The 27,501-nt window shown below is 42.7% G+C and overlaps 1 protein-coding gene across 9 annotated transcripts in view; it reads left to right on the plus strand.

The window, feature by feature from the left end:
• The window catches only part of CUEDC1 (CUE domain containing 1), a 133,570-nt gene that overhangs the window by 61,394 nt on the left and 44,675 nt on the right, over positions 1 to 27,501 (plus strand). The window contains exon 1 of one of the 9 annotated variants that reach the window (XM_056816511.1): positions 20,028 to 20,161. The exons of the other annotated variants lie outside the window; for them this stretch is intronic. The gene's annotated coding sequence lies outside the window, so the exon portion shown is untranslated. Of the gene's footprint in view, positions 1 to 20,027; positions 20,162 to 27,501 lie in introns of those variants that run through there. 9 annotated transcript variants of the gene reach the window in all.

Genomic DNA, 27,501 nt, shown 5'->3' on the forward strand with positions numbered 1-27,501 from the left:
TTTTCAACCAAATATGTAGTAGATATTTTCTACTCAGCATGTCCATAGCCGACTTCACTGATCTAGTCCCACCTCTTCATTTCACTTTGGTTTTGTTTTTTTTTTTTTGGAATGTCTTCTTGCATTTTTTGTTTTTTTTTTCACTTTGTTTTTTTATTTTGTTTTTCTATCAGCTTCCTTTCCAAATGTAACCCTAACCTTAACCCCATTGCTTCTCCATTCCACAGTACCATCCTTTTATAATAAATAATTTTGAAAGAAAGAGAAAAAAATTCAATTCAGCAAAACTAACTAATGCCTTCAAAGAGAGACTGGCAGTAGATGCAGTGTTCCATACCATGGCCCCCCACCTCTGCAAAGGAGAGAGAAATGCAATTTTTCCTCTACTTTTTTCTTGGACTAAGCTTAGACATGGTAGCTAGGTGGCTCTGTGGATAGAGCATTGGACTTGAAGTCGGGAAGACCTGAGTTTCAAATTCAGCCTCAGATACTTCTAGCTATGGGACCCTGGGCAAGTCATTGAACCCTGTTTGCTCCTCCTCTGTAAAATGAATTGGAGAAGGAAATGGCAAACCACTCCAGTATCTTTGCCAAGAAAACCCCAAATGGGGTCATGAAGGTTCAGGTGCAATTGAACAACAGCAACAACAAACTTGGGCATTGAATTTTTTTGGGGGGGTTGCTGTTTGTTGTCTTTTCTTTCTATCTTCGTTGCATTTTTTCTTGGTTCTTCTTTATCCTACATCCGTTTCTAGAAATCTTCCCTCACCTTTTGGAATAATAACGATAGTAACAGTAGTATTAGTAATAGTACTTTAAGATTTGCAGAGCTCTTTCCATGTTTTCTCATTTGGTTCTCTAAAGAACCCTGTGAGATAGATCTTATTATTGTCCCCATCTTATAGGTGGGGAAATTTGAAATGGAGAATGAAAGGACTTGCCCAAGGTCAGATACATAGTAGGTATTGGAAGTTGGGTCTTCTTGCTTCCAAGTCCAACACTAATCTGTCATATTCATTGTTTCTTTTAGCACAATACTATTCTATTCTATTCTATTCTATTCTATTCTATTCTATTCTATTCTATTCTATTCTATTCTATTAATGTGCCACAACTTGTTTAGATATTCTCCTTGGAGAAACTGATGGTGTAGGAGGGACAGTGATGATACAGGCACACGCATACACACAACACAGCTTTCTCTTGCTAGTGAGCAGTTATGCCGGTGATTTGCGTTGGCTCAGTGGTATACACAGAGAGAGCCTCACTGCCCTCAATGTTGTGGAGTGACTTTTCCTAATCAAGAAATCTTAGAAATGTTGTTTAAGCTGAAGCTATGGTCCCTCCCACTTATATCATAACTTCCTTATCCCAAGGAAGCCCAGCATTCTCCACTCTAGAGCATTACATAAGGGAGCATGCCTAAGAAGGATTAGGTGATAATGGTGACAGAGGAAGGGGAACAACTGTTAGGAATACCAATCTTTTCTAGATAGAACAGACTAGAAAAGATATTTTTCCTCCCTTCCCCTTCCCCCATGATATGATTCTGTGAGCAACCAGGAAAAGGTGAAGCACTGGAAACCAGAGCCTTCTATTCCAGATTCTTTTAAAATTCAAGTTTTTGGAGAAAACAGAGAGCTCAGGCTTTAGGTGGAGAGGGTGCTAGATGATTGACAGGTTGGAGTGGGGACTCTTAATTGTTCTCCTCTGATTCTCTGAGCTTGGTACTGTAGTTGCCAATGTTCTGTCCTATTCCCTTATTCTCTTCTTTCTTGACATGCTCCCCTTGGGCAATCCCATTGACTTCCATGGTTTCTGGTATCAATTCTATGTGGATGATTCCCAATCTACCTCAAGCTATAAATCTGAATTGCCAGCCATCTGCGTCTGGATATCCCACTAACACCTTATTTTTTCTTCTAAACCTTTATCTTCTGTCCTACGATCAGTTCTAAGACAGAAGAGTAGGAAAGACTAGGCAATTGGGTTTAAGTGACTTGCTCAGTGTCACACAGTAGGAAGTGTCTGAGATCAGATTTGAACCTAGGTCCTCTCAATTCCATCCACTGTCTTACCTAGCTGCCCCTCCAACAACATCTTATCCCCAACCTGTCTAAAATGGAAACTACCACTTACCTCCCTAGAATCTTCCATTCTTCTTAACTTCTCTCTTTCACTGCCGTCTTCCTCCTTGTTGAGTCTCTTCATCATTTTTGGCTCCTTTTTTACCTTTAATTGCAGCCACCTATCTAATGAACCTTCACGATATTTCTCCTATGTATCCCCTCTTCTCCACTTACACAGCCATCCCTCTAGTTCAGATCTTTGATACTTTTTATTATAAGACTGCCAGGCAAATTGGATACAGAAGTGGTCCTGGAGGAGCAAAGACCTGAGGACAAATTCTATCACAGACATTTATTAGCTGTGTGCCCTTGAATAAATCACTTACATTCTCGAGTTTCAGTTTTCTCATTTGTAAAATAGGAATAGATGCTACCAAGTGATGCAGTGGACCCTGGGTCCAGGGTCAGGAAGACATCTTCCTGAGTTCAAATCTGGCCTCAGGCACTTACTAGCTATGTGAGCTGGGGAAAATAATTTAATCTAGTTTGCCTCAGTTTCCTCATCTGTAATATGAACTGGAGAAAGAAATGGTAAACTACTCCAGTATCTTTGCTCAAATGGGATCATGAAGAATTTGATGTGACTGAAATGATTAAATAGCAACAATAAAATGGGGCTAATAGTAGCACCTACCTTTAAAGTGCTATATTAAATGTTTTAATTTTTTTTCTTCAGGCTGTTACAGTGGTCTTCCTTTCTATTCTTTATTTCCTCTGGTTCATCCTCTAACATAACTGCCACATAATATTCCTAATGCAAATGTCTGAGAATCTTTCTTCTTTGTTCAAAAACCTGTATTTTCACTGTTTCTTCTAGGACAAAGTACAAGCTCCTTAGCTTGGTATTTAGGGCTCTCTATAATCTACCCTCACAGACTGACCACATTGTTCTTCTTTATGTATCCTATAATCTAGCTAATTGGACTATTTGGCTTTCCATTCTTTAAAAAAAATATTTTTATCTTTTATTTTCACATCACATACATTGCCCACTGTCTTCCTTCCCTAACCCCTGCCAGAGAACCATCCTTTATAATAAAGAACTTTTTTAAAAAAGAAAGAAAAGAAAAAACTCCAAAATTAATCAATATATCAAAAAAGTCTGATATATATGCAGTATTCCACCCGCATGATTCTCTGCTTTGGCAAAGAGAAGAGAGTATGGGACAGGGTCTTTTTCTGTCTCTTTTGGGGGGGCCAGACTAGCATGGATGGAGAAGGAGCTGGACCTGAAATCAGGAAAACCTGAGTTCAAATGTGAGCTTGCACACTTATTAGCTATATGACTCTGGACAAGTCACTTAACCTCTGTCTGCCTCAGTTTCCTCCTTTGTAAAATGGCATAGTAATGACACCTGCTTCCCAGGATTGTTGTAAGGATCAAATGAGACCATATTTTTTTTCTATATTCAATTTTATTTTGTTTTCAATTCTTAATGTGGTCCTTCCCTCTTCTCCCTACACCTCCTCCTGCCTTCCATTGAGAAAAAGAAAATCTATTACAAACATGTAGTCATTCAAACCAAATTCCAAAATTAATCATGTCCAAAAGAAAAAAGAAGAAAAAGAAAATATGCTTCATTCTGCAATCTGAGTCAGTCAGCTCTGTCTGGAGGGAGATGGCAGGCTTCATGAGATACTATTTGTAAAACACTTGAAACGATAAAGTGCTGTGTCAGTGCTAACTATCAATCATCCATCATTCATTTCATAATACTTCGTTTTGGTTGTTTTGTTATTCTTTCTTTTTAAGTCAGGGCTTTTCTTACCCCTTTCTATGTCATGGCTGCCTTGGGCAGTCTGGTGAAGTCTATGGATCCCTTCTCTGAATAGTATTTACCTTCTGTCTGACTGAAGGCAAATGGAGTTAAGTGACTTGCCCAGGGTCATACAGCTAAGAAGTGTCTGAGGCCAGTTTTGAACCTAGGTCTTCTTGACTGCAGTCTTGGCACACTATCTACAGTGCTATTTAACTGTCCCTGAAGAGGATTTTAAAATTGATAAAAATAAAATACACAAAATTACAAATGAAGTCAATTGTATTGAAATAGAGATATAATCTTTTGAGAAAGGGAGAGAATTTGAACTTCAAATTTAAGAAAAAGAATGTCAAAATTATTTTACATGTAATTGAGGAAACAAAATATTAAAATTATTTTAAAAGATATAATATATTTCCTACCAAGTTCACAGCCCCCTCTAAAATCTCTGGAGGGATCTTATGAGCCCCAGGTTTGGAATTTCAGGCTTACAGTGTTGCTTTTGTTATGTCTGCATTTGTTTGTCTAATTTAGCGTCAGCTCACAGAAGTCTTCCCATGCTTGCCATATTCGTCATTTTTTCCATCACTGTACTATTCCATTACATTCATGTACCACTATTGGTTTATCTTCTCCCCAATCAATGGGCATTATTTTGTTTCCAGATGTTTGCTACCACAAAAAATGCTGTGTATATATTTTGGTGGATGTGTGCCTTCCTTTTAGTCGCCAGTGTTGCTATCAGCAGAATCTTTGAGACAAAGAATATGGACATTTTAGTCTCTCTTTTCTGCTGACCATCCAAGTCCCCCCTTTCACTTCTATCAACCTCTGCCCACCCCCTCCACCATTCTTGGAATATTCCCTTTCATATTCCACCTGTGGAAATGCTCTCTTCAGTCAGAGACTAGCTATTGGTTCCTCTAAAACAATCCTATCCAATTCTCCTTTAAAAATATCCCCATTCTGAATAGAAACACAGAAGAAAAACAATTCCTTGATCATGTGGGTTGATGAGGATAGGATTGGGGACGTAGACTCTAAAGATCACCCCAGTGCAAATTTCAATAATGTAGAAATAGGTCTTGATCAATGACACATGTAAAACCCAGAGGAATTGCACATCAGCTATGGGAGGGAGGTGGAGGAAAGGGAGGGAAAGAACATAAATCTTGTAACCATGGAAAAATATTCTAAATTAATTAATTAAATAAAAGTTTAAAAAAAACAACAAAATAAAAATACCCCACTCTTCCCTCTTCCTGGGCTGAAAGTACTCCCTCTCTTCTCACATTTTCTTAGAGAACTTATGAGATCAGGTCATAACTTTAAACTTGGAAGGGACCTTAGAGGTCGTCAAATCTTTTTTACAGATGAAGAAACTGAGGCACCCAGTACCACAATCCAAGTCTTCCTAAATCCAAATCCTTTTTCTCATCCAGTATATCAGACAAGCTCTTCATTTTGTTTGGATATTGCCTTTGCTTTCAATCTCTCCCATTGTACATTGCATTATAATTTTGTACTAACTTGTTTACGTGCCATAGGCCCTCCTCCATTGGATTAGAAACTCCTTGTGGGCAGTAACTGTGTCATTTACATTTTTGCATCACCAGCATCAAGAGCAGTGCCCTGTACATGATAGAGACTAATCAAGTTTTCTTTTCCATTTTTCCTTCCTTAAACTGTAAGTAGTATTTTAACTTGGAGCAAAAGCTGTGTGTATGTAGAAGAGTGGGGATGTCAGTAGGGAAAGGGGTGGCTCAAACAGGGTGAAGGGCAGAAGAACCATTATTGTGTTTGTGCTGAGAGAGGGAGCAATCTAATTCTCAGCCCTACAGTTTAGGGAAGGCAGGCCTTAAAAAAGGGTGCCATGGTGATTGAACCTTGTAGGCAGTGGCTGTGTCTTGGATCAGTAAAGGACCATCAGATTGAGCTTGAAGTCAGTGGTTGCCTTGAGGAGAAAGTGAACCAGATGAAATGTGGGTGACCTATGTGGTGGTCATTTCTGAATTTCGCTTTCCCTCTTTGCAAGGTATTTTTCTTTTCTTTCTGCTATCTAATTCAAATTGTCCATGACCAGGAATCTCCTTTGCATCTTTCTCCAAAAGCAGTCATACACCCTCTTCTTGGATTTTGTTTGTTTTTTCAAAGTACCAGCTTCTTGTCTTATTTATTAAATCAATACTTCTATCACTTTCGATTTTATTAATTTCTCCCTTAATTTTTAGGATTTCTAGTTTGGTTTTCTTCTGGGGGTTTTTAATTTGATCGCTTTCGAGTTTTTTTATTTGCATTTCCAATTCATTGATTTCTACTCTCCCTAGTTTGTTAATATAAGCACTCAGGGATATGAATTTACCTCTGATTACCGCTTTGGCTGCATCCCAAAAGGTTTGAAAGGATGTCTCGCCATTGTCATTTTCCTCAATGAAATTATTAATTGTTTCTATGATTTCTTCTCTAACTAAACGATTTTGGAGTATCATATTGTTTAATTTCCAATTAATTTTTTATTTGGTTTTCCATGTACCATTACTGATCATTATTTTTATTGCCTTGTGATCTGAAAAAGCTGCATTTATTATTTCTGCTTTTCTGCATTTGTGTGCCATGTTTCTGTGACCTAGTGTATGGTCAATCTTTGTGAATGTGCCATGTGGTGCTGAAAAGGTGTATTCCTTTTTGTCCCTATTTATTTTTTTCCTCTTCTTGGATTTTGGTCATGGGAAACTCACTCCTTTCTTGCAGGAGGAACTGGGCTGGAGAATGGAAATCCTGGCTAATCAGCCTGTGATATCTTTACTCCTTGCCTCCATTTATTGCTTCTGGTACCTGAAAGTCTTTTTATCTATAAACCTATCCTAGGTGGGAGTGGCCTGGAAGAAGAATCAACTACTCCTGGATTTCCTCTGCATTGGAGAAAGTTGCTATCACATGCCCTGAACAAACCTTCCTCCTCACTTCTCCCATCTTCCTTCCCTACCTTCTCTCTGCAGGGGTAAAAATCCTAGACTAGCTCTCCTGGAGGTGAGGTGGGGAGCCAGAGCAAGAGAAGGGATGATAGATAATAGGCTTGCTCCTTACATTGATCCGAGTGCATTCCTCCAAACAACCCTGGCAGGTTGTTGGTACCAGGATTCTTCTCCCTATTTTACACATTAGGAAATGGAAGCCTGGACAGGCTCAGTGTCTAGTTGGGAGCCTGTAGGAGTGGGTTCCCCAAAGGCTGACACACTCTTCTGCTTATTCTTCAGTTCATCAAGGGTGAGCTTGTTTGGAGGCTCTGAGTTTAGATGGATGCTGACTGGTGCAAGGGAGATGATGGCGCTAGACGGACAAGCGAGGTCTCAGCCTCTTTGTAGGGGGATGGCGGGCAGGAGTGACAATGGTCTAACTTGAATTTTTTAGAAAATAGACTCTTCTGGGTGGTCTTAGAGGGAGTTTTCTCTCCGGGCGACCATATATCCCCTCTCCCTCCAACCTCCTCCCCTACTTCTTCTTGGTATGCCTTTGCCAGCATATTCTGTATGAACTGAGCTAAGCAGCTGCTGGCTAATTTGATTTGGAGACTTGCTTCCTACTGCTAGCTTGTAATAGGATTCTCAATTACAGGAAAGAAATGACATTTTTGAAGAGGTGTCCTAGAAGCTGCATTGTAATGCTGTGAGTGGCAGCTTTGGGAGGAGGTGGAAAAGGTTCCTTGTTAAATGTTGTTTCCTGTTTTTCTTTTCTCATGTTGATATAATGATGACTCACATTTATATAGCACATTAATGTTTACATAAGGCTTTCCATATATTTATCTCTTTTGAAAACTTGTGAGGTCCCATTTTATCATTGAGGAAACTGAGGCAGACAAAGGTTAGGTAACCTGCCCAGGGCCACATAACCTGCAAAGTAGCTGAGGCAGGATTTGAACTCAGGTCCTTTCCCTTGGCTCCCACCTAACTTCCTAGGGAATTAAGCCTGAGAAGACTTTTTTGAGTGGGGAAACAGGAAATATGTTGGGTTTCTTTAAGTATTGAAAAGGCTGTCTCAAGGATTAGACTCTTCTTACTTGGCCCCAGAAGGCAAAAGGAGGAGCAGGAGTGGATGAGAAAAGCCAGTTTCTATTTGAAGTGTCAGGAAAACCTTCTTAGAAGTTAGAACTATTTTGTTTTATTTTATTTTATTTTATTAAGAAAATGTTTCCATGGTTCCCTGATTCATGTTCTTTCCTACCCCCCTCCCACAGGCCAACGTGCAATCGGTTAAAACCATTTTAAAGCAGACTAGGTTGCATTGAAGACAGGTATGTTGTTATTCAGCCGTGTCCAATTTTTTGCATCCCCATGGACCATACTGAACATGAGGTTTTCTTTGCAAAGATACTGGAATGGTTTGCCATTTCCTACTCCAGTGGATTAAGGAAAACAAAAGTTAAGTGACTTGCCCAGGACCACACAGCTAGTAAGAGTCTGAATCTGATTTGAACTCAAGTCTTCCTGACTCTGCTCCACTCTATCTCCGGAGCTACCCAGTGCCCCTCGGACAAGTATAGACTTCCCTTCATTGGAAGCCTACTGGAAGATGCTTGATCCCTTGTCAGGAATGTCATAGAGGGTATTCCTGTCCTCCCAGGATCCCTTTCATCCCCATAACTCTTCAAGGGACAGTGATCAACACTGTGGAAATGTGGGAGGTCACCATCCCATCAGCTGACTGCCTTCCTGCCCTTCTTCTCTTGGGAAGCAACATATATACATGTTACTTCATTTATAGACCCTTCTGGTTATGTATCTTATTTTATTTATATATATTAACCAATTACACATAATAACAAATTTCCACACAAGTTTTCCCAAGTTATATGATTGAACTTATCTCCCTCCCTCCCTTCCCTTTCCCCTCCTGGTGTTGGCAAGTTGATCTGGGTCATACATGTTTACATATCTTATAATCATCATCATAATTAGCATTCATGGAGCAAAGTGCTTTTCACAGCTTATCTCATTTGATCCTGCCAACATCCCTGGAAGCTAAGTGCTATTATTATTCCCATTTTGTAGATGAGGAAACCAAAGTGATGTGATTTCCCCAGAACCACAAAACTAGTAAGCAGCAAAGTCAGAGCTTGAACTCTGGCTCCCTGAATCTCATCCCCTTCCTTCATTTCCCCCAGGGTCTTTTTAACTCTACGCCTAGTGCTCTATCCACTGACCACTTAGCTGCCTCAAAAATGTCACTTCCTCCAGGAAGATTCCCTTGACTCATGCAGTTGTGAAAAATAGATTCTTTTAGTTACAAGGATTTGTTTTTTCTTTTCTTTATCCAGTGTGGGGTTTGGGAGGATGGAGGAGGAGAGGGATAGGGTTGCCAATCAAAAGAAAAGTAGTCATTGGGGTATCTCTTTTAAAAAATACAGAGAAGAAAGCAGAAGGAAGGCCATAAAGAATCACAGGTGAGTAGACTCTAGATCTAGTAGACTAGATGATAATTAAAAAAGAAAAACAAGCCATGAAGAATAGATCTCTTCAGCCTCACAGACCAGCTTCTTTTTCTGTTCAATTGTGAATATGAAAATGTTCATTTTCTTTGGTTGTCTGTTAAGTTCAGAATAAAAATTAAAAAAAATCCAAAAAGAGAATGGATTCTCAGATGTTGTGTCTGGGCAGTCTTATGTACTGCCCCCCCCCATGTTTTTTGATATGTATCTGTGTTTCTCTGTGCAAATCTGTGAGTCTGCTTTTGATTTCATCATCCTGGGGTCTCTCTACCCTCTTCCCTTCCTTCCCTGAAAGCTCAGTAATAGGGTACTTTCTTAGGAATAAAGGCACTAAATTTGGTGATTTCCAAGGAATAGCCGCTTTCTATCCCTGCCAGATTCACTTGGAGCCACTTTCCGTCTCCCAAGGAGAGACAGAAATATTGAGGGGAGGCATAAACCCTAACTTATCATAACCTTCTCTCCCACCTCAGGTTCTGGTGACCCCAACAGGAAACCAAGAACTGGCTTCTTAGGGCAATCACAGCCTAAGGAAACCCTGAGTATGTTCAGTCTTTATCAAGATTTAGACTAAATTTAGGACTAAATTTAGGAAAATTGAGAATTAAAGATCACCTCATCCAGGGGTTTGCCCCCATTTTTGTGTCATAGACACAAGCCCAAGGACCTCTTCTCAGAATCATGCATGGTCCTGACAAACCAGGTATGATTTATCACTTTAAGTAATTGAAGGAAATACTACATTTCAGTTTGAGGTTGGTGAAAATTAAAGGTGTAATTTTTTTTCCTCATCAAAGTTCATGGATGTCCTGAAATCTGTTTATGGACCTCTTGGAGGTCTAAGTTAAGAATCTCTGATCAAGCCTGATGCTTTTCATTTTACAAATTAGGAAACAGCCAGAGAGACCAAGTAATTTAGCTAAGGTCAGAAAGGAGACCTTTAAGTAGCAAAGCTGAGATTTAAATCCAGGTTCCAAATCCAATATTCTTGACTTCCCTTCTGCCTCAGTTTTTCTTCTCATCCCAAAGCTTGTTTGCTTTCTGCTCCACAGAAATATCACTTCTGTTCTGTAAAGAAGGGTTATTCCCTTGTGGGCCCTACTTTTTGACCTGGCAGAGAGATGCTTGCTTAGCCTTCTCTGGGAGGCATGCGTGTGTTACACACAGACACAGGCAAACTCCAGTCCCTGTATACAGATGGGAACATGTTAACACAAACACATGACGGACAGTGAGCCATCCCTCATGGGAGAGGATGATTTTTTTCCCCTGTGATCTATTTATGTGTTCTTAAGTGACTAATGAGACTAGTCTGGGATCAGCAGGTTTTTTTGGCCACAGTTCTGGCAGATGTTGCCAAGGGTGGAAGTTGGGTTTGCTGGTTGAGTCTCTGTTTCTCTCGTTCCCTTTTTCTTGATCTCCTTCAAGTACACAGGTAGAAAAGAGATGCCACACGAAGCAAGGGCCCACGTACACACATGGGATAAAGGGCTCCAGCACACAACACGTGGCATGGGTCAGACTGGCTCTGTTGCCAGCTCCTCCTCTTTCCACACTCTCTGATCTGCTTGCTGAGATGTGGCAGTGGGATTGGTGCCAGCAGCATCTGGATGTCCCTGTCCCTGTAATCCTGCTGGGGTTTTTGTTGTTTTTCAAACTTCCCTCTTAAGGGTTCAGACCCTTTAGTTTGGCATCCTTTGGAGGGAAGGCTCCTGGGAAAAATTAGTCACATCATCTCATTCCTATGTTTGTAACAAATGCGTTTTCTGAGCACCTTTTCTTGCAGGACTGTAATAGGGGTTTTTAGTGGCCCAGCCTGGGGAGGGGGACTTTCTAAGGGGGGGTCATAGAGAAGGGGAGAAGATTGGTCACAGCTATGACCTCCACGACATTGGAACCTGATTATTAGATCTCTGCTTTCTGTTCCTGGCAGGAAATAGCAAAAACAAACAACCCTCCCTTACCCCCCTTCACATGATGTTTTTTTTTTTCAGTCATCTCCCTTTATTTTTAAAGTGCCTTCATCTAAGCACCCCAGGGTGGGGTTACGTTGGAGTCTGTTCTCCCACCTCTGCTGTTGGTGGTTCTTTCTCTCTGTGTCCATCCTCATGCCAATCTCTCACCTTCTCAGCCCATGATGAGGCTGTGATCACCTTGCCACATCCTCCATTCGATCCACATCAGTTGAGATGGAGAAGATCATGAGACTGAGAGCTGGGAGAGACCTTTGGCATCATCACATCTAGCCCTCTTATTGTATACAGGAGAGAAAACAGCAGATGTCTTCATTTTGTCTTTGTATCCCTCTATACCTGGCTCTTGGCAAGGGTCTCATAAGTCCTTGCCAATTGATGGGTGGATTGAGGAAATGGAGCAGAGGTCTTGTCACTTGTCCAGGATTATACAGGTAGCAAAGCCAGGATTCAAACCCAAATCCTCTCATTCTGAATACATTGTATTTCCCATCACACCATTATTGCTATTCTAAAGCTCAGTACTCTTCATCCTCATTCCTACTCCATGGAAGGAGTTAATCTTTTTTTTTTTTTTTAATCCTTACCTTCCATCTTAGAATCAATACTGTTTATAGGTTTCAAGGCAGAAGAGTGCTAAGGCCTAGGCAGTGGGGGTTAAGTGACTTGTCCAGGGTCACACAGCTAGGAAGTATCGGAGGCCATATTTGAACTCAGGACCTCCCATCTCTTGGCTTGGTTCTCAATCCACTGAGCCACCCAGCTGCCCCGATAAGGAGTTAATCTTAATGGGACACAAGCGCTGCCTTCTGGGCAAGAAAAGGAGCTATAGTGGGGCCCTTAGTGCATCTGGGTTCATCTCTTATGCTAGACACTGATATTAAGGCCAGTTTAGTAGGCTCTTTGCTGGTGATTATTTATTGAACACCTTCTGGGGATCAGAGCCTACTTTGGGGGTGGGAGTGAGGCAACATCAATCCATGAATTTCTAAACTAGCCTGTGACTCTTAATAATCTAGGCTTAAAAATATATCACTGGTGGATGATTGATTGACAGTTGACTGTAATAAGAATGGCCCCTTGCTTCAAGGATCTTACTGTCTAAAGGAGGAGACACGCCAACAGAGGGAAAATTATTGGAGAACTTATGCCATTTATCCCAGGTTTGGGTCAGTTGCTGCATTTTAGTAGTAAAAATTTTAAAGATGACACATGCAAGAGGGGTGTACAGCTAATAGTGAATTATTTATGTAGTACAGAGCTCTAATGAGGAATGCTTTCTCAGGTCATCTCTGCCTTTTCACTTCCTTCAAGATTCAACTCCAGTCCTATCACCATGCAGTCTCTTCAGCTGCTAGTGCCTTCCTTCTGAGATTTTGTTTTTGGTGTTATTTAGTTGTATCCAACTTTTCACAATCCCATTTGGGTTTTTTTTTTTTTTGGCAAAGAAAACTGGAGTGGCTTGCCGTTTCCATCTGTATTTCATTTTAGAGATGAGGAAACTGAGTCAGAGTTTAGTGACTTCCCCAGGATCACATAGCTAATAAGTGTATAAGACCAGATGTGAATTCAGGTCTTACTGACTCCAGCCCTGGCATTCTAGCCACTATAATCGAATTGCCTCCCGTCTGAGATCATGTCCCATCTCCTCTACGTGTAGCTTGTGGATACCAACTTATTTGTAAGTTGTTTCTCCCATTAGAATATGAGCTTTTTGAGGGCAGTGTCTTTTTCTCTCGCTTTGTATCCTGAACACTTAATACAGTGCCTGGCTCATACTAAGTGCTTAATCCTTGTTGACTAACTGACTAACTAGGATGGGGTGATAAGAGCTTTATTTCAGGGTGCCAGTGAAGGTCTTGGCAATCAGTATAGTCACAGTAGTGCTTCCTTTTTACTTCTGCCTTCTCTTAGTTGAAACAAACTCATATCTGACTCTCTGGACTCCCCCTCCAATCCTTTGACTCTCTATCCTCCCTATCGTCCAGAATAAGAGATAGAAACACACAGAAGTGCCATGCACATGGGCAGTGCCCATGGATATTGGTAACACCCCGGGGGCTGAGAGCTGGTGTGAGTAGAAAGCTTGACCTCCCCTGCCCTAATTACTCTCTTTTTTTTTAACCTTTACCTTCTGTCTTAAAATAGATAGTGAGTTTTGGTTCCAGATCAGAAGAGCTATAAGGGCTTGGCAATCGAGGTTAAATGACTTGTCCTGTCACACAGCTAGGATGTATCTGGGGCCAAATTTGGACCCAGGTCCTCCCAACATCAGGTCTAGGTCTCTATCCACTAAGCCACTTGGTCCTTTTTCCTCTTATCATGGAGGACGGTAGGCATCCCTCTGTCATCTCTGATGTTAGATAAAACACTGCTTCAAGTACTGGCTAAGGCTGAAATGAAACACAAAGGTGTCAGGAACTGATGCATGACCGAAGTGAGTGGTTGCCCTCTCCTCTGGACCCTGATGGTGTAAGAGAGAAGGAATCACAATGCCCGTATGTGATCCAGCCCCCTCCCTTCCTCGTGTGTGTGTGTGTGTGTGTGTGTGTGTGTGTGTGTGTGTGTGTGTGTGTGTGTGAGAGAGAGAGACAGAGAGACAGAGAGACAGACAGAGACAGAGACAAAAAAATAGAGAAACAGAGAGACAGAGAGAAAGAGACAGAGAGAGGGAGACAGAGACAGAGAGACAGAAAGACAGAAAGACAGACAGAGAAACAGAGAGAGAGAGAGAAGAGGGGAAAAAAGAAGGAGGTTGTCTATAGTGGGTTGGTACAGTTTGTCACCAGTTGCTAATTATGGCCTCAGCCCCAGGAGATGAGCCATACATCATGCTGGAGCTTGGGTGGCTCCTCTTCCAAGTTGTCTTCTTCCTTCTTGGCCAGGTCAGATCAGTGCTCTTCCTTCTTGCCTCCCCTGATTTAAGCCATCGGGGGCTCCCCCTGCTTCAGTGCTGGGGTCCTCAGAAGCTTTTCCTCAAAGGCTTTTGGATGCCAGTAGGGTCCACTGAGCCCTGAGCCCTTGAGGAAAACTAGATGTGGGTGTGTGTACTTTGGATCCAGGAAGCCCTTGAGGTCCTGATGCCCTACTTCCTGGTTCTGGTTATTATTGCCAGGTCAGCCTGACTTTATGAGCACAAGTCATAAAAGCCTTTTGTGCACAGATGGGGAAAGATAAATAGGATTATTTGGCCTTGCCCAGTTTTGCCACAAGCCTCGGTTTAGGACAGTTGCCTGAAGGGTGCCCTATCAGACCTCTATCCAGAAAGCATCCTGCAGCCCCTACTAGGGGCAAAGCACATTGGAGGTGACAAAATGAGTGTTTGCCAGCTTGCCTTCTGCTTACCCTCTCCCCAAGGCATGGGGCCACAAACAAGAATCTCTGCCTGTGTGTGCCCTGGGGCCGGTGCTCCAGGAAAGTGTGATATAAGCAGCTACTATGGACTTTGGGATTGGAGAGGTAGAGAAGAGAGAGGAGAGCTGGGTGGTGTTTGCCAGGAAGAGTCAAATCCAGCAGTATCTTGTGGGGCAGTGGGGTGGCTATGGGGGCAGTCCTCTGCTGAAGACCCCTCTCCCCCGAAGGTGATTCCTTCACTATGGTTCATACCTTGATGTCTTAGTGTGCACAAAAGACTGCCTTTCCTGAGAAGGAGCTCATTTGTGAGCACATAGATGGATAGATGGATATGAGAGTCAATGGGCAGCCAGGTGGCACTACCAAAGATCTGAGTTCAAATCATGCCTCACACTTACTGGTTGTGGACAGACACAACCTCAGACTCACCCTCAGTTTTTTCATCTATAAAATGGGGGTAGCAATAACTCCTACCTCACAGGGTTGCTGGGAAGACCATATCTGATAAAGTATTTAAAGCACCTGCCAAACTTTGGAGCCTTACATAAAGGTTTGTTATTATTATTATAGAATACTGTTATATGTGATAAATGAGAAAGTATATGAATGGGGTGAGATAGTATTTATTAGTGTAGATAAACTCTGGTAAAGTGGAAAGGTGCCAGGTCTTTAGGGAGGCCAACCTTTTAAAGTTGGCTCTGCCACAAAGCATGACTTTAGACAGTTAAACTCTCTCTCTTCTTTGTAAAACCAGGGTGCTGGACGAGATGATTAATCAGTCCTGCTAATAAACTGTATAGATGACTAGGACTGCCAATCTCACAATGGCACTGGGAAGAAAGTACTTTGTGAGCTTTTACGGACTCTATAAAGGTGTTATTAGGGAAGTTGTTACAGACGGGAGAACAAATATATTGGTGTGTAATAATATTGCATTAGAAGATACGTTTCTCCAGAGGTCGTGAGTTCAGATCTGATCTTGGGCACTTCCTGACTCTGTGACCCTGGGCAAATCACTCAACCCCAATTACCTAGCCCTAACTGCTCTGCCATCTTGGAATCAATACTAGGTATAGATTCTAAGACAGACGATAAGGATTTTTAAAAACCATAAGCTTCTTAAGATTGTTTCATTCTTTTAACTTATATCCCCGGTGCCTAGTGAAGTGCTTAGCTGGTTAATAAAATACTTGTGGATGGATTGCTATACAAAATTATTTGCATACATAAATATATATGTATATATCTTGCTGTGAGTGTAAACATGTATATGGTAGGTGTGTCACTTGGGCAACTTGGTAGGCTGCCTCCACACCCCCTCCCATCTGTAGAGAATGAGCTTTTCTTTTTTAACCTTTATCTCCCATCTTAGAATCAATACTGTGTTTTGGTTCTAAGGCAGAAGAACAGTAAAGGTTAGGCAATGGGGGTAAGGGACTTGCCCAAGGTCACCCAGCTAGGAAGTGTCTGAGGCCAGAATTTGATCTCAGAACTTTCCATCTCCAGACTAGCTCTCCATACACTGAGCCACCCAGCTGCCCCTGAGGGTGAGCTTCCTTGCAGATACAATTTCTGGGGAGGGAGGGTGTTGGTGGGAATCTCTGGGATTTATGCTCTAAGTGACAGTTAACCCATCTGCTGTTCCAGCCAGGGCAGACATTTGTGAGTGGAATTTCTGATGATGTATCCTGGCTTGTCCAAGTCGGGGGAGGAGAGGAGGGAGGGTCTTGTTCCTGCTTCCCTCCATAGATATTTTCTTGTTCACTTGCTGGTCAGGGACTAAGAGGAGGACAGACAGGCTTCATTCAAGTTCCCTGCTCCCGTCCCATGTCATTGATTTCCTTAGCAGCTGAAGTCATCTTTTCAGAAGAGGCTGATTTTATAAACAGAGTGGCTCCATGGTAATGCTCTTGTTGCCATCTGGGGCCTCTGCTAGATAAGCTAGCCACCTACCTTTTGTTAACAGGGAAGTTATTTCCCTAAATAAGGACAAAAGAGCCAAATCAAAAGGCTTAGAGTGTCAGGCTTCATGGTGTGGTAGAAAGATCACTGGACTAGTTAAGACACCTGAGTTCTTGCTCTCACTGTCACCTTTAGCTTCCTGTGTGTCCTTGGGCCAAATTTTCTTCATCTCCGGCCTCAGTTTCCTTGTCCTGTGCATTTGCTAAATCAGGCTGGGCACAGCCCCTAGGAATAGGTGCAAAGTGCTTGAGGGACTTGGGCTACTGCTGTATACTTTGAGAGTCAGACAGAGACAGATAGGGCAGAGTCTTCCTTGCACCATTACCCTCAAGGATTATGGGTTTCTCTTCCTTCTCCCACCTCTATCACCAGTCTAAAACTAAACCCATCCTTCCCCACTCCTAAAATAGCTCCCCTTCAGAACTTCCCGTTCATGTTTTGTTGACCTTTGTTTTTTCCTTGTCGTCATGCCAAATCACTTAAAAATTCTTTCCCACTTTTGCTTATTTATGTTGTTCTCATCTTCTCTAGACCTTCCCAGTCATTAGAAAAAGTCTTGGTTCTGAAGTCTGGGGACCTCCGTTCAAATCCCACCCTTGAGATTCCTTACACTGTTTTAGGCAAGCCACATCTAAGTTTCTTCATCTTTAAAAGTGAGAGGGTTGGTCTGAACTAGAAGTTCCTTCTGATCTCTATGATCTAGTCTCTGGGGGGGCTCAGCACCTCACCACCTGGGTATCCTGGGGCCAGGTCTCTGGGCTTCACACCTGTCAGGTGCTTTAAGAGCTCCCCTTATCGCTTCACCCCTGAATTGGGGCCCTCGCTTCTTCCTTCACTAGTTACTGCCTCTAATGTCTCCAACCAAATTGTAATTTTCACAGGAGAGGACTTAGGACTTAGAGACTTAGGGCTGAAAGAGAAAGATCAGCCCATTTTTCCCCATTGTGGTTCAGAAAGACAAATTGACTTCTCCAGTGTCTTAAAGTTAGCACGAAGAGTCAGAGTTAGGGTCTTCAGCCCCCCCAGACCCAGCTCACCTTCGGCCATAACCAAAGAGCTCTGCTTGCATCGTGAGCAGCAAAAAGGCTGTCTGTCGATGGGGGGGGAAGGGGGGGAGCTTCTTCTCCAGCAGCAGGAGCTGTTCAGCATGGCCCAGGCATGATGAGATCATGGTTGGAGCCTAACCAACTCTATGTCTGTGTAACTTGAGCTGCCTGCTTGGTTGCTCCTTGCTCTAGGACAGAATGGCTGAGTGAGTTGAGTTTGCTCCCACAGGCTGGGTGATTCCCCATCTACCTCCCAGAAAGGGCCAACCAGCCCGGAGGAGGGGGGAGAAGATGGAGGAAGAGGAGGAGAAGAAAGAGGAAAAGAGAAGGGGGTGTGTGTGGGTGATGATTGCTGGCTCTTTCTGGTTTCGGTATATGGCTTTGATCTTTGTTCTCCCAGGTGCCTGGATTAAATGTCTGGGCAAAGGCTGTGTGTTTGGGTGTGTGCATTGTGAGATGGGAGGAGAGAGTGTTGGAGAGATGATCCCAAATTAGCTCACCGCCTCCAGAGAGGCAACCTGGAGTAGAAGGAAGAGTGTTAAATCTGGAGTCAGAGGACTTGGAGGAGAATGGCAGTTTTGTGCCAATCTGAGCTGTTTCCTCATCCAGGAAGTGAAGGGACGGCAGATTAGATAGTTGCCCTTTAAGACCTCTCTTGCTTCTCGATCACGTGATCGCATAAACTGGGAAACCTCTAGGGGTTCGGAACAGGACTGGGTAGGCAGTGAGTGACTAGGGTCCAACATATGGAGAGGGGAGAAAAATACTCTTAAAAATTGATTTTTACAAACGCAAACCATTTATTTTATGTTAGAAAATCTCCTTGCCTTTGAAGGTAGCGACCTATTTCATAATAAACAATTATTAATAATAGCTAACATTTATATGCATTTTAAGGTTTGCAAGACGAATCTCATGCTATCTCATTTGATTGTGAGAAGTTGGGTGTGTCCTAATCAGGCTTCAAAACCCCCAGAGGATAATACCTCCCAGAAAGTGAAATGTTCAGACAAAGTTTAAACTTTGCCTTGCATCCCTTGAATGGAAAGATATGAAAACAAAGAGACTTAAATAATGTAGAGGGAAGGCTCAGAGACAGAAGGGCTTTTTCTGTTCTCTCCCCTGCCCTCCCCCACTTCCCCCCAAGATTCTTTGTCTTCTCATCTGGTTTCCAACATCAGATTCTCCTGGGAACTTGGATGTACTTTTGTTCAGTCATTTCAGTCTGATCCCATTTGGGGTTTTCTTGGCAGAGATACTGGAATGGTTTGACATTTCCTTCTCGAGCTCATTTGACAGACGAGAGGCAAACAGGGCGAAGTGATTTACCCAGGGTCACATAGTAAGTGCTGAGACCTGATTTGAACTCAGGTCTTCTCGACTCCAGGCCCAGCACTCTATCTACTGTGCCACTTGGTTGCTGAGTATACTTTAGGGCAGATAAATATGGTAACAATCTAGCAACAAGTGTCAGAGTACCTGGTTTGAATCGTATCCCTACCATTTAGTATCTGGAGAAAGTCACTTGATTTCTCTAGACCTCAGAGTTTTCATTTTTAAAATTTGAGGTTTGCAGGAGCATCTGGGGGTACAGTGTCAATAGAGCACCAGACCCTGAGTTGGGAGGACTTGGGTTCTAATTTGACCTCAGAAGCTTCCTAGCAGTGTGACCCTGAGCAAGTCACTTAACCCCATTTATCTAGCCCTTCCTCTTCTGTCTTAGAATTGTTACTAAGACAGAAAGTAAGGGATTTTAAGAAAAATGGGTTTGCCCTGGATGATTTCTAAGACCTCCTACAGCTTCTAAATCTGTGATCTAGTAGACTGATCCCTCCCTGAGGGCAAGCATGGTTTCAGTTTGGGCTTTGTATTTCCAGGGCCTAGGACATACAAAGGGAGTGCTTAATAAGTGCCTGTTGATTGATTTTGACTAACTGATGGATTGCTTTTCTAACCCCAACCTATAAAAGCAGCTTGGCAGAGTAGGGAGGGAGAGTGCTGTCCTTACAGGGAAAGAAGACCTGAGTTCAAGTCCAGCCTTATGACCCTGGGCAAGTCCCTTAGCTTTTCTCTGTCCTAGGTCACTAAAGTGCAGAATAGTCAGTAGAGGAAGTTTTCAACGGGACTGCTCCCTAAACTAATGAAATCACAGATTTTAACTTGGGCACAATAAACCCTTAAACAAATGTTTGTTGAATTGAATTGAGATATTCTCTGTTCAGGTACCAAGAGCAGGAGGTAAACTGAATTGGTTTCTTCCTACTTTAAGCTTAAGGATTTAGAGGGAGGGTCATTATCAGTCACCTCCTGGAATAATAGACTGACCACATGACAGAGTCTGAACCTGTTCTCCATGACTTTCCTGTGCTGTGGATGGGGCAGAAAATGTTACATTGCAAGTTAGGCAAGGGAATCGACTGGAAGCTTTCCTTTGGATCCCCCAGCTCAGGTCAGTATGGATGGGACTGAGAGACTACAACCACTGTCTGGGTGACTGACAGAGAGAGGGAGCTAGAATGCCCCCATGTTAGTCCAGCAAGGTTGGAATTAAAACCTGGCCTCGGGAGACTCTGGGACTGTGGTGAATAGGTAGGGATGGATTGCTTGCCACAAACGGTTAAGCAGGTTTCCACTCCTTCAACGGAAAATTCCTCCCTCTCTCCAGCTAGCTGAAGCTTTCTATCATCGATCTAGACGTTTAGGGACTTAACTCCCGCTCATTCTCGTCTGTTATCTGTCTCTGTCCGTCCATCCGCCATTCTGTCAGTCCGTCTGCCTAGCTCCCCCCCGGGCCCCCCCCCACAACGTCCCTTTGTGTTCTTTATTAGTTTCTCGATTTATATTGGTTTCTCTCACATTTCCCGTTGTGTTTTTCGGTCGGTTTCCCTTTCAATGTAGGTTTCCTTCTCCGCGCATTTCTCTACCTCTTCTGTTTCCCACCGTCCCTGTCCATTTCTTTCACTGTTCCTTTCCTTGCCCCTTTCTTCCTCACTATCCCCATTCCTCCTTGTCCACCTCTCGGTGTCCCTCTCATCCCTGCCCCCTCCCGGCGGCACTCGGGCACAGGTGTGGCAGCTGAGCAGCTGGGGGGGGGGGGAGGGAGAGGGGAGGAGGGGAGGGCATGAGGCCGGCTTTGTTGCAGCCCCGACAGCTGTGGACGTTTGAGCCCAGTTGATAATTTATGAGCCGAGTTTCCATTAAGCCGTTTCCGTGCCTTTGGCAGGAGAGGGAGGCTGGGCATTTAAAGGTCAGCCGGCTTTTGAAGCTGCAACGACATTAATAGCTTGGGAAGAAAACAAGCAGAGGCCCTGGAGCAGCAGGACAAGGCTTCTCTGTCGGGGTTGCTCTCACCCTCCCCTCCCCTCCCTCCCGGGACACACACTCACTCACTCACACACACTGACGCACACATTCCTCCCAGTTCCCTTCCCCGGCACCCTGGACCGCCCTCGCCCTCCCTCCTGGGCTCTGCGCGCTGGTGGGCAGGAACTGGGGCTGCCCGGGGTCCGTTTGGGGATTCCCACACACACACCGTCCACTGGCGAGGGGACTGTGTAGGAGTAATTTATACTCGGCCCTGGGGCCCCGCAGCGTGTAATTCAGGAGGCTCTATGATCCCTTTGAGAAGCCCGAGCAGCGAGTGCTCCGCTGGTGATTCTCAGCCATGCCAGCATGCCTCAGTTCCTGAAGGAAAGAAGCCAGTTCTCCCTTGGGGGGGGGGGGGCAGGCAGGGGGAGCCTCTCTCGGGTCTAGCCGAGGGGTGGAGGTGCTGCTAACCAGAGAGGGCAGTGGGACAGAAATCTGAACTAGTGGCCACTTCCTGGGGCCGTGGAATTTGGACGTCATCTAATCCAGCCCCTTGCTTTTATAAAGGAAGAATTGAGTCCCAGAGAGAAGTGATGGCATATGCCTAGGATCGCCCAGACAGAGTAGTAACTAATAGATCCTGGAATTAATTCAGTTCCACGTTGTCTGATTCCAAAGCTATGAATCTTCTATGGGTTTGAACTGCTAACTGGTAAGAGAGAAGCAGTGGAAAATAATATTGAATTTGGAGACTCAGGACCCAGTTTCAAATCCTAGAGCTAATTACTACTTGTATCAAGAAGTGGACGGAGCAAGTTGCTTCATTTTTCTGGGCTGGAGTTTCTTTATCTGTAATATAAAGGTGTTTGACTTGATGATTTTGACTCTTCTACAGCTTCAAATCTAGGAAATATCCCTGTAGAGAGATTGAAATGATTACAGTAGAAAGGTTCCTGGCTTGGGAGTTTTTTGGTCTTGGGTTCAAACGTCATCTCCATGCCTTAAAAACCAATGCGGACTGTTCTGGGGGCGGAGCCAAGATGGCCTTGTAAAGCAGAGAAGTTCAGTCATCATGAGAATCCTCTCCAACTAATATTAAAATAATATCACAAAACAAATACAGGAGAGAAAGAACCAACAAGGAGACAGAGTGAAACAGCTTTTAAGAAAAGAAAACCTATGTGTATAACTTTGGCTAAGTCACATAACTTCCCTGGGCCTCAGTTTCCTTATCTGTAAAATGAATAAACCAGATGGCTTCTACAATCACTTCCAGTCCCCAAATCTTTGGGGAAATGATTATTTCAATGGAAGAAAAATGTATTAACCACCTTCTGAGTTACTAATGGTCACAGGTTGGCAAAGAAATTGAAAGGATATCCATCAATTGGGGAATGGCTAAACAAATTATGGTATATAGTAGTGATGGAATACTATTGTGTTGTGAGGAATGATGAGCAGGACGATTTCAGAAAGCAGGAAAGATCCGCTGATGCAGAGTGAAATAAGCAGAACCAGGAGAACATTATATACAGTGACAGCAATATTGTGGAAAGATCAAATTTGACAGGCTTAGCTACTCCAGCAATATAATGATCCAGGACAATTCTGAGGGACTTAGGACAAAGAATGCTCACCACCTCCAGAGAAGGAACTGTTGGAGTCTGATGCAGATCGAAGCATGCAATTTTTCACTTTATTTAGGGGCTTTGGTTTTATGAGTATTCTCTTATAAAAATGATCAAAATGGAAATAAATTTTACATGGTCATACATGTATAACACAGCTCAAATTGCTTTCCAACTCCAGGAAGTGGGAGGGAAGGAGGGACAGAGACAATTTGAATCTTATAACTTCAGGAAACTTATGTAGAAATTTGTTATTTTATGTAATTGGTAAAATAAAATATATTTATAATAAAAAACAAATAATGGCTACAGGCCAAGTTTCAGGTCCGAGCCCCCTAATGCTAAGTTTGGCTTTGAGAGAATGGTTCCTGCCTGCTTTAGGAAAACTGTTCAGCCCAGGGTCCAGATTAGATGAGAATTAAAAACTGAGGATGAACAAGCATTTATTTAAAAAAAATTTTTTTAATATAACAGGCATTATACTAGACCCTGGAGATACAAAGAAATACAAAAGTTGCCCCTGCTCTCAAGGAGTGCACAGTTTAATGTGGAGACAGTATGTGCAAACATAACTGATGTTTTGAGCCCTGACCTACTTTGCACTGGATTTCTTAGCTAGCAAGATGAGTCCAAACTACAAATCCCAGAATGCTTAGCTTGGGTCTTAGATGCTTTCTCTTCCTCTCCAAGGACTACAGCACAGCCCCACCTACCTGCAGGGATTCCCTCAAAACAGCAGTCACATCCAATTAAGTAGATGCAAGGTAGATAGAAAGATGGATGGTAACCTAGGAGGGAATAATTGGGGGGTAGGGGGGGAGACAGAGCCAGAGAGTGGGACGGGAAGAGAGAGACAGAAAAGAGAGAGAAAGGAAAGGGCAGAGAGACAAAAGGAGAGGAAGAGAGAGACAAGGGAAAGGAAAGGTCAGAGAAAGAATGGGACAGAGACAGTGAAAGGAAAGGACTAATAGAAAGAGACAGAGAGAAAGGAAAAGGCAAAGAAATAGAATGAGACAGAGGGACACAGAAAGACAGACAGAAGAGACAGAGAAAGGAAGGGGCAGAGATATAAAGGGAGGGGAAGAGACAGGGAAAAAGGAAAGGGTAAAGAAAAAGAATAAGAGAAATGGAGGGAGAGAGACAGGGGAGAGGAAGAGAGTGTGGAGAGAGGGGGAGAGAGAGAGAGCACAGTGAACTAGTACAAGAGAAAATAGTTAAGTCCCTACTGTAAGACTTTGGACTAATTACTTCACTTTCCTAAATCTTGATGCCCTCATCTGAAAAAACAAGAGGACTAGATTAGATAACCAGTAAGGTCCTTTCCAATTTAAAATATGCTCTTAGTCAGCCTCCAAGATCCCTTCTAGATCTAGGTGTATGACATTTTGCTAGCTGATGACAGTTGAAGAGTAGCCCATGGCCTGTCTCTGTACATTTTAGGAGATTGGGATCTTCACTTTTCTAATTCTTTCCACTTTTTTAAAATTTGAAAACATCTCCCCTCTAGCCCAGGTATGTATAAGTGAAGTGGCCACTAATAGGCCCAATCCCTCTACTGATTGAGTGAAAGCTGTAATCTGGATCATTTTATTGACCTGGGCTGGTTTTCCCCTCTTTGGGCAGCCTAGTGGTCTCCCATGCCAGGGTAGGGGCTCACCTTACTAATGCTAGACTTAGATACTTAATCAGCCTACCCTACTACAGCTCAGCACTCCCAGCCTCAAACCATTCACCAGCCTCAGCCTTACCAGGAATGCCATGTTGCCCAGCTCTCCCACTAGTCACGGTTGGTCTCCTGCCTCTCACTGAAGGGGCCAAGGGCCTCTCAGGAGATTAAACTGAAATGCCACAGTTTAGAGAGTCTGCCGATATTTCTCCAGATCTAATGTTCCTCCTGCTTGGTAGCTCTGGCTTCCCTTGAGATGGAGGGATCAGATTTTTTTGGGGGGGCAGAAGAACTAGCTCCTAATTGCATCACCTAAAAGCTCAGGTTCTGGTCCTTGTCATACATGTATGAGCCCTGGCCCTTCATATTGAATCTCTCTGGGCTGCTTTTCTTTCGCAGCTGGTGGTACAGGAGTTAGAGAGCTGGGCCTGGAGTCAGGAAGACTTGAGTTTAAATGTGGCCTCAGACGCTTACTAGCTATGTGATTCTAGAGAAATTGCTTCACTTCTGCCTCAGTTTCCTCAACTGTAAAATAGGGATAATTGTACCTACATCACAGAATTGTTATAAGGATCAAATGAGATAAGATTTGTCAAAAGTGCTCAGCACAGTGCCTGACATATAGTAAGTACCACATAAATCTTATTTTCTTCCTCTCATTTTATGCCAGTGGAGTTAATAATGCCCACCTGCCAAAGAATTAGAAATTGAGGGAATGTCTATCAATTAGAGAATGGCTGAACAAATTGTCATATATGATAGTAATGGAATATTATTGTGCTCCAAGAAACGATGAGCAGGATGATTTCAGAAAAATCTAGAAAGACCTACATGAACTGATGCAGAGTGAAATAATTAGAACCAGAACATTGTACACAGTAACAGTAATATTGTGGGATGTTCAGTGGGGAAAGACTTAGCTACTCTCAGCAATACAATGATCCAAGACAATTCTGAGCGACTTATGATAAAGAATGCTGCCCACCTCCAGAGAAAGAATTGTGGGAGCCAGAATGCAGATCAAAGCATACTATCTTCCACATTGGTTTTTTTACTGTTTTATTTTGGGGTTTGGTTTTATATGAGTATTCTCTTACAACAATGACCAATATGGAAATATATTTTGCATGACAATACATGTATAACTCGGATCAAATTGTTTACCATCTCTGAGAAGGGGAAGGGAAGGAGACAATTTGTATCTCATAATTTTGGAAAACAAATACAAAATTGGGAAAATAAAATATCTTTAAATAAATAATGCCTGCCTGCACTGTGGACTTTGAGAGAGGGGTTGTTGCAAGGACAGGAGAGAGAGATTAGATGTTCTGAAAACCAGACAGCTCTTTTCCAAAGATTCATTACTATAGTTAGCCCCTGGGAACTCTCTCTTCTCCCTAGAGCCAAACCCTTATCCCAGACACAATGTGGATAGCTGCAACCCAAGGACAGCCAGTTGTGAGACAGAGCTGATCTCCAAAGATTCCCAGGTCTGATCTCCTTTTTAGAGGAAAGGTAGCTCTATCAAACCATTAAGTCATACAAAAGCAAAAGTTACCTCCTTCACCTCCCTGCCTTGGGGCCAGGACAGTGGCCTCTTCCAAGATTGTTGGCTAGGTCTGTATTCTGTATTTTCTCAACCGCACTGGACCCAGGTATCTTTAAGTCTGACTAAGAGGGCTGTGCTTTATTCTCTGCCTCTTAGTCTTGTATTCCTTGCCTTCTTGGTCTTTATTCTTCTCAACCAGGAGACTTTGGCAGAATCATAGCACTCGTTTATATTCTATTATTATTTTATTATCATATATATTTTATATTCTATTATTATTCTATTATACATTATATTGTTATATTATATTATATTGATATTTATATTCTAATAATATTTGACATTGTATATGGCATGTTTACATCCATTATTTGGTGTGCACCTCACAACCACACAGAGGTAGGTACTCTGCATGATTGCTTCCATTTTGGAGATGAAAGTGGGATATGATAGATGATTAACTTGCTCAAGGGCCCAACTGGGGGTTATTTCTGCTTGATTACCTTTTTAGTTGAACTGGAAAGAACTCAAGGTGAGGAGGGGAGGTCCTACAAAATGCTCTTACCTGCATCCTTGAAGAGAGAACCGTCTCTACCTTCTCCCACTTGGCTACTTTTTCCCCCTCCTCCTTTGGCTTTGTAGCCATGTCCTAGGCACAGGCTTCAGGATTAGGTCCTGCTTTTGAGGTGCTGTTAAAGGTGTTAGTTAGGAGAAACGTAGCAATTAGTAGCCAATCACAAGTATGCTGATTTGGGTATGATTGTGTTGTTCTGACTCTTCATGACCCCACAGACTGTAGCTATCATGGGATTTTCTTGGCAAGGATAATGGAGTGGGTGGCCCTTTTCTTCTCCTTTGGGTCCTTTCCTCAGGCAATCAAAAGTTAAAATGCTTGCCCAAAGTCACCCAACTAGGAGGGGTGTGAGGGTGGTTTTGAACTCAGGTCTTCCTGACTCCAGGGCTCTTAACTTCTGAGCTAAGGCTGCTTTTTTATTATGCTAGGTGAACTATTGACAGATTATATGGAAATGGAATTTTTGTAAATCAGATCCTATTCTTTATTGATTTAACAGGTATTTATTAAATACCTAGGATATGCTGGTGGTGATAGTCAGGGTAAGCTATAGAGCTTAAATGAGCTCTGGTCCTTGCCTTCCAGTTATTCACAACTAGGATAAAAAAAGCTGTAATTCACAGTATTATACAAGGAGTATCTTAGTCTTGTAAAAAGTTCAGACCTTAGTATATATACTGCCTGGAAAATAATAAGTGCTTAATAAATGATTATTGATTAACTTTTAAAAAATTATATTGAATTTTTTTTCTTTTCATGTCTTCTCGTCCATCTACTCCTTCCAGAAAGCATGAAAAACAAAATCCTTAGTTCAAACTTGTATAGTCAAACAAAATGAATTCCTGAATTTACTATATTAAAAAAAATTATATCTCAGGGACAACTAGGTGGCTCAGTGAACAGAGAACTAGCCCAGGAGATGGGGAGGCCCTGGGTTCAAATGTGGCCTCAGATACTTCCTAGCAAGTCTTTAACCCCAGTTGCCCAGCCCTTACTACTCTTCTGATTTGGAACTGATAGTATTGATTCTAAAACAGAAGGGAAGGGTTTAAAAATAAATCTGAGT

Source organism: Monodelphis domestica, chromosome 2 (genome assembly GCF_027887165.1).
Source record: "Monodelphis domestica isolate mMonDom1 chromosome 2, mMonDom1.pri, whole genome shotgun sequence".
Lineage (NCBI taxonomy): Eukaryota > Metazoa > Chordata > Mammalia > Didelphimorphia > Didelphidae > Monodelphis > Monodelphis domestica.